This window comes from Apis cerana, linkage group LG1 (genome assembly GCF_029169275.1).
Source record: "Apis cerana isolate GH-2021 linkage group LG1, AcerK_1.0, whole genome shotgun sequence".
Lineage (NCBI taxonomy): Eukaryota > Metazoa > Arthropoda > Insecta > Hymenoptera > Apidae > Apis > Apis cerana.
In genome coordinates, this window is record NC_083852.1 from 19,216,447 (window position 1) to 19,227,003 (window position 10,557).

Consider the following 10,557-nt stretch of genomic DNA (forward strand, 5'->3'; position numbering starts at 1 on the left):
TCAAGATCCGGGAGCAGCGCGTATACTGTTAGCGCGGAGGTTAGCTGGAAACGGGGATCGTTTCCAAAAAAGATGCCTGACGAGTAAATGTGACCGATGGATCGGACGTTCTCTCACGGTCTCGCGAGAAGATTCACGGTCTTCGTTCGAGAGCGGGGAGAGAGAGAGAGAGAGAGAGAGAGAGAGAGAGAGAGAGAGAGAGAGCGCTCATTATGCTCGACGAATACGAAATTCAGTCCACGAGGTTGACAATCGAGGGCCCCCGAGAGACACGGGCTCGCGTCACACCGTGAACAGGGCCCCATCAGGGATGCCACGCGCGTGTGATCGGCCACGACGCGCCGCGTGCCGTTTCGCCCGCCTTCTTCCTTCCCCGATTTTATCGCTCCACCCGACTTCTCTCGCAATCCGTTTCCATTCGCGTACTTCGGTACTTCGTTTATACTCTTTATACGCGCAAACCTTTTATTACGTTCCTTGGATAGGAAAAAAAACTGCTCTATCGATAAAAAAAATTGCAACTCGACGAACGGCGGATGATCGACGAATAATGGAGTTTCGGAACGACGACGATGAGAGGAAGGAACGAAAATGAGGAGAGGCAGGGAGAGGGAAAGAAGAGGAGCCAAAAGCAAAGAGATTAAAGTAAACGATTAAGAAGGTGGTGGTGGAAGGAAACGAGGAGAGAGTAAGAAAAGAAAAAAAGATGGAAGAAGGGATGGGGAACGACGAAGACGAAGAAGTACGGCGTGCTTCCTGTTGCCCTAATCTTCCACTCCGGCGAGATCTCGTCCTCGGGAGGAATTATTTCCGATAAAAAACGGGCGAGTAAATCAACTAATTTATCGTTTTTGCGATTGGGAGGAAGGTAGATCGTGAACGCGTTTGCCGGAGCATAGGCTGGCTCGGAATGGCAGGAATCCCTTTTGGCGGGTCCTGGATCTGGTCGTCCTTTCCGAGGGCCATTCGTGGGAAAGAATATCGGCTGACGTTCGGGACCACACGGTCGAATTATCGGTGTTTTGGCGTGTTATAGGACTCTCTCTCTCTCTCTCTCTCTCTTTCTCCTCCTCCTCCTCCTCCTCCTCCTCCTCCTCCTCGCGCTGTTCCCGTTCGGCCGAATTGGCTCGCGCGAGCGCGCGCGTCCGCTCGCACACACCTCTGCCCCCCGCGCACTCCGATGCTCCCTTTGCCGTCTTTGGCCGTCTTCCGCGGAACGAGCAAAGGGAATCTCCTACGGAATCCACGTCCCCGCCGACTGTGGGAACGAAAGCACGAGATCGCGATTCCCCGTACACCGTGTTCAGAGGCGTTCATCGACAACCAGATTCCTATCCTATCTAGCTTTATCTCTCCCTCCCTTCTCCCGCCTCCCCCAACCACCCTGTGCTTGCTCGCTCCAGCATTCAGGTCCGCCGGTATCGAGCTGGAATTCGCGGGTTCCGTGACGTGTATCGAGGAAGAGTCCTCGCCTACCCCCCTCGTCCTTCCATCTACAATCCGCATTCCCGTTCGCAGAAGCGGACAATCGAGGATCGAGTTAATTCCACGCGAATCGTCCCGTCGATTCTCGCGTGTCCCTCTTTTTAAAACGACCATTAAAACAGTTGTTGTTGTCGTCGCTGGTCTCGGTGGTGAGCAAGCGAGTCGACGAATGCCGCTCAGCGATGAATCTCCGCGAGGGAATATCTATCGCGAGATGAGCGAGCGACCCGACTCCTTGTTGGGTTAATCCGGTGGAGTCGTGATGATCGGCGGCGAGAATGATCGAGAAGGAAAGCGAGCGATCGGTAATGAAGTGAAACGGAGGAAAGGAGGTCTTTTCTTGGAGGGAGAAGCGAACTGGCCGGGATCGAGAGACGTTATTATTAATGTCGAGCAAAAACGCCGAAATACATCATCCGGTCAGCGACGGCCACCTAAGTAGTCGGCCGACACTGGAGGCAGATGAGGTGGACGAGGGGGAGGGAAAGGTTTCGGAGGCAGAGCGAGAGCGCCGATACACACCGACACCGGGTCCACTCCGGGTAATTAATGGTTTTACGATATTGGAAATATCTTGGGAGCAACGGAGCAGAATCCGCTCAGGCGTCAAAACGAAAGGTCGGTCTCCGCCCCCTTTGGTGGCGGTGGCCCCCTCCCCCGATCCGATCCGATCCCGATTTCACGATACGCGCGTTTTTACGATCGATCCGCCACGACCGAGCCGGGGATATCTTCGCGACGACGAGGAGAGGAGAGGAGGGGGACAATGAGCCGGAGATCGGGTTTATTTAGCTAAAGCGATTCGACGTCAAGATCATCGGGAGCGAAGACGAAGCGAGGGAAAAAGTGGAGAGCACTCGGGTGTGTACGCGCAAACGGGGGACCACCTGGTCATCCGAGGACTCGACTCATTCTTCTGTCCAACGTTCGACGAACAAGAAGAAGGTGAGGTAGCAGCAGCAGCAGCAACAGCAACAGCAACAGAAGAAGAAGAAGAAGAGGAGGAGGAGGAAACGAGACGAAGGAGACGAAGAAGGAGGAGAGGAGAAAGAAGAAGAAGAAAAAGAAGAGGAGGAAGAGGAAGAAAAGGGATTCCTGGTAAATTAGCATACACCGCTCGAATCGATGACTCCTCCGGATATCTGCTGCTCCTCTTTGTTCTCACTCCAGAAAATACATAAACGAATTCTCTCCTGATTCGTTCGCGGGTGTGCATCGTATTCGCGATCCAATCGAAAAGAGGGAAGCGGGAACTCGATCGAAACTCGTGTCGAGGAAAAGTTGGAAGAAAGATCGAAGAAAGATCGAAGAAAGATGGAGGGTGACGAAACGGAGAGAGAGAGAAAGAGAGAGAAAGGCAGAGAGGAGAAATTGAAGAGAGGGAAAGAGCGGGGGGAAGAAAGAGGAGAAGAGGACCCAAAGGCACCGGAGGACCCACCGCCGTGTTCCGCGAGCCTGGTAATTACACCGCAAGGCTGCCGCGAAGGAGAGGCGTCAAAATCGTCCTCTCCTCTCTCTCTCCTTCTCGCGCCTCGACCGTTTCTCTTCCCCTCGAATTTTGTTGCTCTCGCGCGATCCTCACCGACCCGCCACCGGCCATTATCGAAATTGATATTTTATCGATGACCCGCGCCACGTAATCCACCGGCCCCTTATTGAGTTATTTCCCGGTAATTACGAATCGACGACGATAATTCGAGGTTAATCGACGGACATATCGCCGTCGGCCTCCACGATCCTCCACGATCTCTCTCTCCGCCTTACAATCTCGGTGTTCCATGTTCGAGTAGTCCGCGTGTCGAGCGCGATAAAATTTTTTTACCCGACAAAGAACGATAAAAATTAGGCTAATCGTCGGCGGTCTAGATAATTTAAAGATAATAGCCGAAATTAAAACGGAGGAACGGATAGGCTCGTGCGCCACTCGACGCAAACGGTGGAAAAGGAAGAAGGAGATCGTCGGAGATTGGGCGGAAGGCGAATAGTTTGGCGAGAGTCGAGAGGGACGCGCGAGGACGGAACGGAACGGAGGCGAGGAAAAAATCCCCTGCGGTCGCAAAACAAAATGTCACGTAATTATCGCGGTAGGTGTTCCATCGGGAGGGAACGACGAGACAGAGAGAGAGAGAGAGAGAGAGAGAGAGAGAAAGAGAGCAGCCTCTCGGGCCGTCTCCTCCTCCCTCTCCTCGTGTTGGCGACCGGTAGGTAAGCTTTCAGCGAGCAACGGGCAAAAAGTGCAGCGAAAACCACCGTTGGGATCGTAAAACGGGGCCGTTTATGAGATGGGACCGACGCGTCGTTCAGAGGAGGGACCGTTTCCACCGGTCCTTGTGTAATAAACGTTCTCTAGTCTTTCGAGCCTAGTAGGCCCACCGGGTAAGCGCACCTGCGCTCTGGGAAAGGGCCCTATCGCTGCCCTTCCCTTTCCTTCTCTTTCCTTCCCTTCCCTTCCCTTTCCTTCTCTTCCCTTCCCTTTCCTTCCCACTCCTTCATCGGTTCTCGTGTTTTTTTCGATGGACCGGAAAATAACGTCTGAACGTCCGCCTCGCGAGAAATTCAGGGATCGTGCTCGAGATGATTCAACCGCGTCGCGGCTCGTCCCTTCGTCCCTAACTGCTCGCATCCATATCCTTGCGATCGTGGGTGGACGCGCGACATGAGCCAAAAGCCACGGGGACAAGCACGATACACGATGCCGCGCCGTGGATTTTCATAACCACCGACCACCGACTTCGGGCCGAGAAAAATGGTCGGCCGTTAACGAAAACTCGGTGACACCGACGTCGGCCGGATTCGTCTTTCTTTCGCGGCTCGGCGGACGATCCGAAATTCGATCGATGCGCGTGGATCGAGTCCGTGGAAGAACGCGAAAGAGAAACGAGATCGAGATCGTAGGCGCGGCAGGGTATCGGGAATGGCGGAGACTCGGAGGAGGTCCACCGGACGACGGGAGATCGTGAATTACGTTCGAGGTTGGATGGTGGATCGATGGCCGATCGTGCGGATATACGGAGTTGAAACGTCTGATCTGAGATCGAGCGTACGCGATAAAGGAACGATTCTCGCTCCCACCCACGAGACGACGGTAGGTCCGTCCACGAAAACGGCTTCATTAGAGGATCCTTTCTTATCCCCCGTATCCCGCAGTCCGAAAACTCTGAGACGTCGCCTCTCGTTACCGCGTCGATCCGCGCCCCTTGATCGTCGCCGAGTCGATCGACACGTCTCGTGGAGTCGCGAGATAATCCATCTTTCTCCCAAACGAAAACGGAAACCGATTGTTTCTCGTCCTTGTGTACATTCCGTATACTTTCCGACTCTGCACTCCGATTTTCGACTGATTAAACGGAATAGAAAATCCAGCCATCGATCCTACGAACATCTCGTCACGATTGCGATCATCCTTTAGACTCGGCAAACGAGACGCGAGGTCTCTTTCCTCGGTGTACCTGTTTTTTTCTTCGAAAGGCAGCTCGGAGTAAATAATCTTCCGTTTTCTTTTCCTTTCTGTTTATTTCCGTATTTGCTTTTTCCTGGGATAAAAGCGATTATCGCGTAAGCGGTTAAGCAAATAAAAACGAAAAGAAAAGAAAAGAAAAGAAAAGAGGGGAAAAAATGGGGGAAAAAAGAGAAAGAGAAATAGAAGAAGTTTGGAAGAATGGAAGACGAGAAGAAGGGTAGGGTATGTATGCGATAGCTTAACGCAAATCCTCGATGACTCTCTTTATCTCGTGCTCTCATCGTTCCGTCGTCGCCCCTTCTTAATTCACAGCCAACCACGGCCATAATTCGCGTTTTACCTCGCGGTGTTTATGTACTTTTAATAATGCCTGATATCTCGTCGAGGCGCTGCTCGATTCCTCCGGGGCCCCCGACCACCCCATTTCTTCCCTTTCCCCCCCGAACCTCCTCGACTCTCGCAGTCTCAAGCTCCCTGCTGTGCGCCCATGCGTGCTTCAACTCGCCCGAGAAACTTTCGACCGATCCTCGAGTTTTCTCGCTCGCAATACCTTTCACTCTCTTCCTTCTGTGCCCCGAATTTTTCCAAATTTTCCATTCCGACGATTCGAAATTTATTAAATTACAGAGAAGGAGCATCGTCGTTTCATCGACTCGATACTTTACTCCTCCTTTATTCCTCTTCGCTTGAAAACTTGGCAAACTTTCGAGGATGTTCACTTCTTCGAAGCGAGGTAATATTTATATCGTTGAACGCCTCGAAGAATATCGATTTTAAGGGGAATACGTCATGACGGATTAAACGAATGAAAAGGTGGACGAAATCGTGGCAAAATTGTAGCCGGAGCGTGGAGGAAGCGCAATACTTGCCCGGTCGTGGGCCGCTCGTTCCTCCTTCGTCGTCCCAACCTCCCGGTCGGTCTCTCTCGGTTTCTGCGGCGCGTTCGCCGTCACCGCCACCCTCCGGCACATGTTAACAGCACTTTAAAGTTTTATTAATAAGGATAAATCAGAGGCGCCCCGCGGATGAAGTTGTCGGTGCCACGGTCCAGCGCGTATAATCTGGCATCGGGAACACAGAGCGGCGCAGGGGCGGGGTGGAGAGGGCCGAGAGGGCTCGGCAACACGTCGCTTTACGACCATTGCCCACAATGTCGTGTGCTCGCAACGCGACCTCACAGAGATATTTATCGTCCCGCTGCCGCTCTGCCTCTGCCCCCTCGTTCCGCTCTTTCTACTCCGCTGGAGAATCGCGATTTCCACCGGAATCTCGAGCGCGAGACTTGGACGCCGCTCGTGCGCCCCTTGGAAAACGACGCGAGAAGGGGGAAATTGTTTTTCGATAATGATTTCGAGAAACGCGATCGATCGGGAATGAAGAAGTCGCCAAGATTTCGATTCTCGCTCGGATGATCGAGCAGAGTCGAGTAAATAAATTTTCTCGAGAAGAAAGGAGGAGAAATAATTATTTTATTATCAAAGTAAATATGCTCAAGTGATGGAGGACGAATTCGTTCTTATTTTATCTCTTGAACTCGAACAAGTTTCGATTTATCTTGATTATAACTCGTAAGCTGACCAATTTACAGATTGACGCGTTTAACTCTTGGAGCCACAAAATTATCCATTATCCGTTAAAAAATCAAAAGCAACGTTAAATCTCACGATTCCATCAGTGGAATTCTATCTAACTCGTTTGATCGAATTGATCTACGTTTTTCAAACCCGATTTGAAAATACAAATAACTCCTCGTTCAATATCCTACGATTGTCGTTCGATTATTTAAATCCCATAAAATCCATCAAATAAATAAATAAATAAATAAATAAATAGCTTTAAAAAAGTAACAGAGTCAAGCGTTTCGGAATAACGAAACGGTAAACGAAGCTGAGTTCGTTACAGAGTTCAAAACCCCTCGCTTAGCCTAGAGGCTTCGCTCTCCCGTGAAAGAGCGTTACGCCGATAAAGCGAAATTCCTTCTGCTCTCGTAAAAATTCTTTCGAATAAATTCTCCGATATTATGCGACCGATAATTACGACCGCGGCTCTCCCAACTCGAGAGCCGAGGGAAAATTACGAGTTCCTCGCGACGGTAATTTCTTTCCCTCCTCCGGTTCTACGCGGCTATCGCCGAAACGGCTCTTGGCTTAACCGATTTTCCGCGATCCGCTTAAATCCTTGCGCGCGGATCGAATTATAACCGCATCGATCCCGCGCGATAAGGATCGAGGAACGGCGAACGCCTCGCGGCCTGCTGCGCCCCGAGAACCGCGATTTCCCGCTTTCGTTTTAACCGCGCAAAAATGGAGGTGGGAAGAACGCGGAAGAGCGTACCGCGAGGCGAACGCTAAACGCTTCTAAATGCTTCTCGAATCGACGCGAATTAGCGTTCGAGCGAGCGCGACCAACGAACGCGCTTCCGAGGTCTGGTGAAAATCGAACGATGCGAGCAACGAGATTAAACGGACGTCGTACGACGCGGGAACGAAGACCGACTTGGAAAGCTTATCCGGGGCGCATTCCGGGGCGCGTTAGCCCTTTCAGAGAAAGAGAGAGAGAGGGAGCAGAAAGAAAAAAGGAACGCGTGGCTAATTACGCAAGACCAGTATACCAGATCGAGGAGGGAGAGAGGGATGCAGGGAAAGAACGGATGAGGAGGTCGAAGAAATTCCAAGAAGCTGGAGGAACCGTAAAGATTTCAACGACCTCCACCTACCTCCGTGGCCACGGTCCTTGGTCCTTGGAGCTGGTCGAAGAAAAGGGCGCGTAAGGTAGACGAGAAATATGTTTTCAAAGAATATCTCGAAGAGGGAGAGGAAGAAGAGGAGTCGTCGCGGCCGGTGGCCCGCGTCCGGTAGAAACGGTAAACGGTGCACCGGCTTAAAGCCCGTGGAATTATCCTCCTGTAAACACCTACCTAATTAAGATTGGAACATTTTAACGTCCTGCTCGGGGACCCCAATAAACCGCCTAACGTACAGCCAGTTTGTTAGGCGCTTATGGGATCGTTTAATTAATATTGGCGTCGGACCAGCGCGGCCGGCTCGAACGACCGACCACCTCCGGCGCCTCCATGTCTTGCCCCTGTACACTTGCAACTTGCACCGTCTAACGTGTTTCCAGGGACCAGCTTCCAGCTTCTTTCTCTTCCCCCTCGCCTTTATCTCTTCCCTTATCTTTCCCTCTTTTCCACACTTCTTTATTTTTCACGGATTCTGAAGCGCAAGCCCTCGCGATGGAAACAAGTTGAACGTACGCGTGTCTCGAACAGTTGTGCTCTCCAACCTTTCACGATATCCATTCACGATACCCTCGTATCGTCGTTACTTTCTTCCTCGCGGTCGTTGGAAGGGAAACGAAGAAACGCGCAAACTGGCAGGATCTGGACGAGAACGGGGCACGAGGAAGAGAAGAGAAGAGAAGAGAGAACAAGCAACGGGCACGTTGCCGGCACACGGCACTCGGTTCTGCCTCTCTGGAAGGCGAGCAGGACGATTAATCACGGTCGCGTTTTGCGGTTTTGTCGCGCGTCACGACCCACGTGCGTTCCGCGGACCCCATTGTTCCGCGTCTAATCGTTCCAGGAACGGTGCCGAACGATCGTTCTTCGTGGGAGAGTTGGTTGACTCGCGTGTGCGCCGGTGTTGTCCATTCACTCGCCGCGTCCATCGTCGACACAACCTCCGTCATTTTCTCTTCGTTCCTCTTTTACGATTCATTGTCGCGAGAAACTATCGCGCCCGCTAAATCCAATATCCGGGAACAATGTCCCCGGACATCGTGTCAGGATTTGCCGCGTCACATCCGGATAATAAATAAACGCGCGAACGCGGTAAACGAACATTGGTTAAATGGAGCATCGCGTCCGGTCCAAGTAGGTGTGTTATCCTCTCCTCGGCGGCGATGTATTCATTAAGCCGTAATAACCGCCACGGATCGGCGGATGTCGAGCGAAATTGAATTACCACCGGAAGATCCCGCGAGGAACGGGAGGAGCAAAAATGTGGCGCGTCTCGGAGAAACGAAGAGAATTTAAAGTCCGAGGATACGAGGTTCGGTCGATACGCGGTCGGTAAGTCCACGACCAATTTCGAAGGGGGCCATTTTTCCCTCAAAGGGGAACGTGGACGGCAGCTGAAAATTACCCCGGTTGGACCACCCAGTCGGCTCAAAGCGGACCAATCTCTCGGCTATGGGCTAATCGAGTCGAGACGGGCCGGCCGGTGCGGGATGGTGGGGCTAATTGCAGCTCACCACCTTCCTACCCTCCAGAGGTCGACCTCTCTATTAAGAGACCTTTACGCGGTCTCCTCTCGCGCGCGCGCACGCACGCACGCAAGTATATCCTCTCCGCCGCGTCACGTATTAAATTGGAGGGTGTAAGCGCGATCCTAAATTTTTTACTTAACCCCTGCCAACGAGTTTTCTCGAGGACTCTCGAGGATCTCCTTCTCTCTCCTAGAGCCTCTGCCCTTATCCACCCCCTCCGTTTATCCTTCGCCTCGTTTGCGATCATCCACGCTCTTCCTTCCTTTCGCGAGCAAGGATCGAGAAATTTGCGTATCAATTTTGTGTCAACTCGAAAGCCTGAATGTCGTGTGCCATCGATTCGGGTTCGAAGAAGTTGGAGAACAGCTCGAATGTTCGAATACGATGTAAACGTAAACGTTTGTCCTTCACCTGATCTTTTTCTCGATGGATATTTTTTTTTTGTTGGGGATACGCCCTCCCCCTATTCTCTCTCTCTCTACTTTCGTTTCACGAACAGATTCGAGAAATTTGCATGTACGCGTCAACGTTTTACAACTTGATAGTCCTCCTAAACCTCCTAATCATCGTAGATCGAATCGGAGAACAGGGATCGACCGACGAACGACCATAGAAGTTCGTATCGAATCCCCTACTATCCGGACAATAAGACGGACGCGTTAATTTTCACGTTCCACGAACGGATACGTTCGTCCATCCAAAAGGATGAGACGAACAACGGGCGAGAGCTGTTGTCAAAGTGGAAAAAAGATTTCTCCTCACGAGGTTTATGGCTTCCGCTATCGCCGAAACGTGGCGAGCGTGTCGCGATACGGCGCGAGCCTTCTTCCCCGGCTTTATGGTTATGCGAAATTCCTCTCTCTCCCGTGTGGTCGTAAAACTATTTTATAGGAGATGTAGACACCGGTTGTTTATTGCTTGCACGACCTCTCCCGTGTACAAGGTCGAATTACAGCTAAAAGCCTGTGTTCTACACGACGCGATAATATACGAGGCCTCCTAACGTCTCGCCGATTTCCTCTCCGTCTTTGCCGTCCACCGTTTCACCGATCATTCTCCTCCGATCACGCGCTCCAATATTTTTTATATCACGATTCCTTTTGTTTCTAGTTCTCTTGTACGGATTGCTGGGGATGCGCTCGACTTACCTTAAAGAAAAAAAGAAAGAAAGAAAAAGAGGAGAGAGAGAGAGAAAAAGTTTCGATTCCCTTTGGTGTCCCTCGTTGCGCTTCTCCTCCCCGAGAAGCAACGATCCACGACGATTGAAACGATCGAACGATCGATTATACGAAGATCGTGCGATTGTGGCGCACGGTTGTGGGAGAATAACGAACGAGAATTCG